Here is a 6413-nt window from a genome sequence, read left to right on the forward strand (position 1 = left end):
TCTCTCTCTCTCTCTCTCTCTCTCTCTCTCTCTCTCTCTCTCTCTCTCTGTGTGTGTGTGTGTGTGTGTGTGTGTGTGTGTGATAGGAACTAGTTTCCTGGGGTGATCTGTTGATTCAGAGATGTAAACCATCCCTGAGCCTGTTGCCCCTTCCTCTGCATCCTCTGGGACCTGGCCTTGGGCTACCCACCTGTTTGGATTAGGCATTCTTGTGTGAGGACTGGTCCCTGCCTCCCTGTAGTGATATGGTGGCTCCAGAAAGGCAAGGTTGATGATAGTCTCTGGAAAGCCTCAGCCCTGGCTGAAGGCAGATGTTAATGGTGGGGGGGGGGAGGAGGGAAATGTGAGTCTGTGTCTTTCTTTCTCTGTGTGTCTCTGTGTGTTGGTTGATTGAGGGGGTAGTGTTAGATGTAGGCCTGTCTTTGTTTATCTCCCCTCTGCACACTGTGACCAGCAGGGCAAATGTGGACATAATAGCTTGGTACCCATCCTGTTCTAGATACCTGTGCCAGGTTCACCAAGCATCAGGAACCCAGTCGACGATAACCTACCTGTTGGTTTGGGGTAGGTGGCAGTCCCTTAGGAGATGGAAGAATATGTATGCTCCATCTGTCCACAGCAGCTAGACTCTGGCTCCTTTAAGATGGGCCCGTGAGCCCAGGACAGGGGGCATGTTTGCTGAAGAATGGGGCCTGTTCTAGTGCCAGGAGTCAGCCACAGCTCCTTGACACTGGCAGTTGAGGACTTTTGTGTCCTTGAGGAAAGGGAAGCTTCAGAAGCCCTGACATCCCTCCTAACCTGAGCTTGCCTGGCTGGAGCCTGAGCCTTCCTCTCTAGCATCCAAGAGTTCTTGGTCAGCATGGAGTTCCTCCTTTCAGTGTGCTCTAGAGTGGTATGTGGGCATAGGCATACTGGTACAGGGATCTTTGTGCTCTCGGGATTCAGATTTCTGTTCTAGATCCCCAGTTGGCAGAACAAAATAATAATAATAATAATAATAATAATAATAATAATAATAATAATAATAATAAGGCACATGTGTGCCATCCCTTTAACATCCCTCCCACTGCTGCCTCTGCTCGGCATGCTGGGAAGGTCCCTCTTAGTCCACAACCATTGACATGAGTCTCTGTGATGGTTGTCTGTAGGACCCATGAGCAATAGGCCCCTCACATGAAGCTTGCTTTTTGTCTTGTGGGCTTGAATGAGGCATGCAGGGATGTGTGGAAGCCCTGTGTGAGAGGCATGTGCTGGGTGTAGCAAGTTGGAGTATAACCTATTTCCCTCTCAAGGATCTAGTTCCCACTTTGTACAGTCCCATGGCGAGTTCCCCGCAACCCTATGAGAGTCTGGTCCTGTGAAAAGGCACCCTTTCCCCAATCCTTTCTGGATACCATTATGGAATCTCCATCTCGCTCAGGATGAACTGAGGCTGGGAGAAGATGTTGGCACTGTTGGAAGTGCTGTCAACCTACCTCATCCCCTGTGAAGGGGTTAAACACTCACATCATTCAGAAGGTCTCAAGATAAAACAGGGAGATTTATTTTAAAAGACCCCCCCCCAAAATAACCTTTGGACTATTTCAAAGTGACATGACTATGCATTATAAATATTAGGTCTAAAGTTTCCCTTAATTATCATGTTCACTCATTCAGCAACATTCTGTTGGTGTTTATTAAGAAAAATATTTTATCATTTAGTTAAGTTCAGGCATTAGGAAAGAGAGAGGCACGTAAAGAAAAAGGACAGTACATACCAAAAATGTGGGTGTGGGCTTCTCAAGGCAGAGTGTGTTGCAACAACAACAAAACCTGTTTTCATTATGCTTGTCAGGCACTGCAGAACTGGGGCTGTATTTATTTATAGCAGTTTCTAGATTTTGTAGTTTTTCATGCTGTTTTAGATATTTTGGTACTTTTTGTGGTTTGACCCTTTGCAGGTTTTTTTGTTTGTTTGTTTCATTGCATTAAAAAAAAGAGAGAGAGAGTGTGGTTGGGAAGATGATTTAGTTGGTAACAGGTAGAAGGACCAGTATTCTGTTCTAGAACCCGCATAAAAACTGCTGTGCATGGTAGTGGGTTTATAATCCCAGCACCAGAGAAGGGAAGATGGGTGGATTCCCCAGGGCTTGCTGGTTAGCCTATTTACTTTAGCCAGCCAGCCGCAGACCACTGAAAGACCCTGTCTGAAAATTAGGTGGGTGGCACCTGAGGAATGGAGTGACACTGGAAGTTGTTCACTAGTCTCCATATACATGTGCACACATATATACAACCACTCACACATGTGCACCTGCACACACACACACACACACACACACACACTGGTATTTCAGAACCAAAACTATCTTAATCCAATTAGAACAATCTACTAAATTACAGGTGGTGGCACAAACCTGTAACATTTAGGAGGTTGAGGCATTTTTTTTTTTACTTTGATGGTAACCTGGGTTCATATAGAGATCTTGTCTAAAAAGTAACATCTATTAAATGTTAAATTGGGGTTTGCATTCTTCATATGCTTAAAAATTCTTCATGGTTTTCCCTGAGTGTCCTTTGACATTTTGTCACCCACTAGTGAACCAGCTCTGTCATGTTTTTCTGTCTTTAGGGATACATAGGGTCATGGCAGGTCTTCAACTTCTAAGTCTTTCTAACATTGTGTACAAGCAATATACATTTGGCTAAAAACTCAGACCCTGGAGCATGCTGGCAATATTATATTCAGCCCTGCCTCAGGAGAGAGACTTCCTATCTACTATCAAAAGTAGTATAGCCTCCTGGTGGATTTTGGCTTGGGGAGTGAGTTCAGGTGCACAGGCTGCTGCAACCACATTTAAGATTTGTGGTGAAATGGCTCACTTTGGAAAAAAAAATTGTCACAGGCTATCAGTCTCGGTCCTTCTGTTGAGAAGAGCAGAGAGTTCATACTAGGAGTTGCTTTGTTTCCTTGACACTCCATTGCTTCTTGTGAGGAAAGAAGGTGAGGTAGGATGCTTGGTTCTCTCATCACCTCCAGTGACCTTTAACAAACTGCTGTGTTGGCTACTTTAGCAATCCAGTGAGATGGATGTTGTCCCTGTAGTCTAAAGACCTTAGCTCCATGCCATTCATCTAGTAGGTATGGAGAAAATAACCAGTATACAAGTCTTGGCCTGCCATGGATTTGCTGAGTAGCCCAGAGTAAGTCACCTCTCTTCAGTTTCTGCCATTGTAAACATAGTTGTAGTGCCTTGAGGACTTACATACTCCTTCCTAGCCCGGGCTACACAGGAGTACTCAATTCAACAGCGAAATGAAGGTTGTCAGCTTATGATGAAAACTTCATAGGCAAGACGAGGAAGAAACCAATTCTTAACACTGTTTCTTACTGAATTTGACCAGGCTTTCTGGGGGTACTCGGTTTCAGAACTCCTGGAAGCCTTCTCCTGCTATAATTAACTTTGGGGCCCTACGTTCTCCGTGTGTTTCTATATGGAAGTAGAGTTTAGACTGCAGTGGACAGAGGGTTAGATACCAGGGAGGTTGCAGAATGCTGAAATAAGGTGGGAATGACAACTTTCTGGAAATTTATGGAGTTTCTTCCGTCTACTAGTTATGTATTTCACAGAAGCAGTCTTCTGGACTTACTATAAATTATCTTGGACAAGTCACTTAAACCCTCTTGTGCACATAGCAGTTCGATTTGAAGCCTGCATGCAGTGCCAGACACATTCAGAACTCAATAAATACAAGTCTGCAGTGGTCATCTCATTCCTTCAAGCTCTGCTCTTTCAAAGCTCTGCCTTGGGCCCTGGGCTTTTGCCTCCAGCTGAGTGACCTGAGGGAAAGGCAGAGAGAGGCTCAGGGCATTGGAGGAGCTGGCTGGTAGAGCCCCGCCCACCCCATTTGGGACCGCTTTTGGGGAGGAGGCGGGGTGGGGAGGGACGTGACTGTGCCCTCATTGGTCTGGGGACCTGTAGGTGGGCGGAGCACAACTACGGCTTACTCGCGAATGCTCCCTCTCTCCCAACCTGCGCGGCGAGCTTAGTCTAGTTGACAACGGCTAAGCAGCTGCTGTAGCTGCAATTCTGGCTCGCACCTTTACCCCTGGCTCCACGCGTGTCTTCTTCGAGCAGCCCTGCCCGCGCTTGCCTCCTATCCCTTTGCCGCTGTGTGGACGCGGCTGCCAAGTAAGAGTTGGGGCGACGTCAGGGGGACACCCAGGCAGACTGGGGCCCTGACCTCCAGTATCCCGCTTAGCCGCTGTGGCGCTCCAGCCCTTCTGCTCTCCTGGCAGTTCCGCTGGGCTGAGGACGCGAGAGACAGGAAGGAAAGTAGCCCGGGCTGCCTCTGCTTATGGGCGGGGTTCAGAGTTATAGAAACTTAGAGACCCCTGATTGTGCCGGCTGCACACTCCCATCGAAGCCCAGCAAACAGGCTGGTCCGGTGGCCTGAGGACCCCTGGCGTGACTGGCGCAGCGGCCTCCCCAGGGCGCCAGTGGGTGGCGGGCGCGGGGCGGGGGTGCCCACTCTGCCCTCCTTCTACTTCGGGGGACATTTCGAGGAAGGCTTCAGCCCCATAGACTTTTCCATCGGCCCCTGCCTCACTGCCTTCCCACCTGGACAACTCTCGAGCGTGAGCTGTTCTCAGGGTAGCTGCGCAGAGCGAGTTAATCGATACTTCTGAATAAGTCGCTGGGACTCAGTTTGCCATGAAGTCCCACGTAAATTTAGATTAGAAAAGCTCAGAGGAAAGGCTATTAGACGGAAGTTTGGGGGAGCTCTAACTTGGGTAGTCTCGATGTCTCTTCCAACACTTGCTCAAGTTCAACACTGAATTACCACTCAGGAAACCGGGGTTCCGCCAGTCCTTATGACCTCAGGCGGGTCATGCTTTCGTGAGTGACAAGTGTTTTCAATGGCATCTCAATTGGCAGCTAGATTTCAGTATCAGAAGGGCCCCAGTTTCTTCTGCTCTGACAGTGGCTAACTTAGTGCCTGGGCCCAGTCTTTTAAACCAGTAAATAAAGAAAGATGGTCTCTGAGACACTTGGGGTGACTGGAGGTAGGCAGTCAGCGGGTCTTATGATGGTTATGCACTAGATTAGCTGGGAAACTATTGTGGGGGAGATGGCAAACTGAATACAAGGAGGGGCAGGACTTTTCCCCAGATACCAGGTTTCTCACTTTGGGGACCCCAGAGATTGCACTTAGGCATGGCATTCAGGCAAAGGACTGACTGGTGTCCTAGTTTGCTTGGGTCTCACTCAGCGCACCCAGTAATCCTGAGAGAAGAGGGTAATGAATCACCCAGGGCTATTTTCAAACCTTGACTCCTGCTGCAGCACCAGTGCCCACGCCCACTCGAAGGGTTGCAGTCCCTGCCTGTGCTGTCAGTATCCTTGCTGTCTGGGTTTCCTCTAGCCTTCCCTTCTTTCTTGGGGGACTGGAGGTGAGCAGTCCAAGGCACAAGTGATGTCTAGGTGAGTGGTCGAGTGGGGATAAAGTTTTTATCCTGAAGTTGTAGCTGCCATTTGGCTGGGTATCTGGTGTTGGTCCTTATTTCAGAGTGTTGGTCTTTTGCCCAGGTTCTGGACTTGGAATTACCTGCTCCTTGAACCTCTATAGTTATTGCTGAGAGATGCCATACTGAACAGGGACTGTTCGCCCCTGGTCGCTTACCCTCATTCCACAGTGCTAAGGGATCTTTGAAGAATGCCAGGCCTCTGTGTACGTCTGAGGGTCCCTTCTGCCTTCGGGAGAGGCTGCCATGAGATGATATCTGAAGATGTAATGCACCTTGTGTGGATGCAAACGAGGGGACAACGAGTCTTGTAAAGATAATGGTCTTAATATGTTCAAGGCTGGAGCAGAGAAGCCAAAGAAAGGGGGTTCCCAAGAGGGCCAAACTGGCCTTCAGTCTTATCTTTATTAATTTTTAGTTAATGAGCAAAATAATAAATGCCATTATAGTATTTCTGTAAATGCATTAATCACCCCTCTGCCACCTCTTGTCCCCCCATATGTATTGACATTTAAAAAAAATCCATTTTGGAGACTACAGATTGGAATGGGAGCACAGGACATCTGGAGCCAGGTATAAGCAGAGCAACAGGACACTACGGCAAGACAGTCACAGGGGAAGGAGGGGTGGTTTCGGGCTGAGATGCTGCTTCGCCTTTTGTTAGCTAACTTCTGCAGCATCCTTGTTCCAGTCTTGGATAATGTGGGTTCCAGGAACGGCAAGTTCTTGGGGGAAGGATGTAAAAGAGGGCCCTCATCTGAAAGAAGGAGTTACTTTATTCTTGAGTTAAAAAGAGAACTATTTTCTTCCCTTCTCTTCTCTTCTCTTCTCTTCTCTTCTCTTCTCTTCTCTTCTCTTCTCTTCTCTTCTCTTCTCTTCTCTTCTCTTCTCTTCTCTTCTCTCCTCT

General features: G+C 47.9%; 1 protein-coding gene across 8 annotated transcripts in view; it reads left to right on the forward strand.

Annotated features, from left to right (window-relative positions):
- The window catches only part of Stard8 (StAR related lipid transfer domain containing 8), a 74183-nt gene that overhangs the window by 36634 nt on the left and 31136 nt on the right, over positions 1-6413 (forward strand). For 3 of the 8 annotated variants that reach the window (XM_029534258.1, XM_029534259.1, XM_029534261.1), the window contains exon 1: positions 5394-5465. The exons of 3 other annotated variants lie outside the window; for them this stretch is intronic. The gene's annotated coding sequence lies outside the window, so the exon portion shown is untranslated. Of the gene's footprint in view, positions 1-3958; positions 4173-5393; positions 5466-6413 lie in introns of those variants that run through there. 2 more of the 8 variants (XM_021187427.1, XM_029534260.1) reach the window with 2 other exon arrangements.

This window comes from Mus pahari, chromosome X (genome assembly GCF_900095145.1).
Source record: "Mus pahari chromosome X, PAHARI_EIJ_v1.1, whole genome shotgun sequence".
NCBI classification, from domain to species: Eukaryota; Metazoa; Chordata; class Mammalia; order Rodentia; family Muridae; genus Mus; species Mus pahari.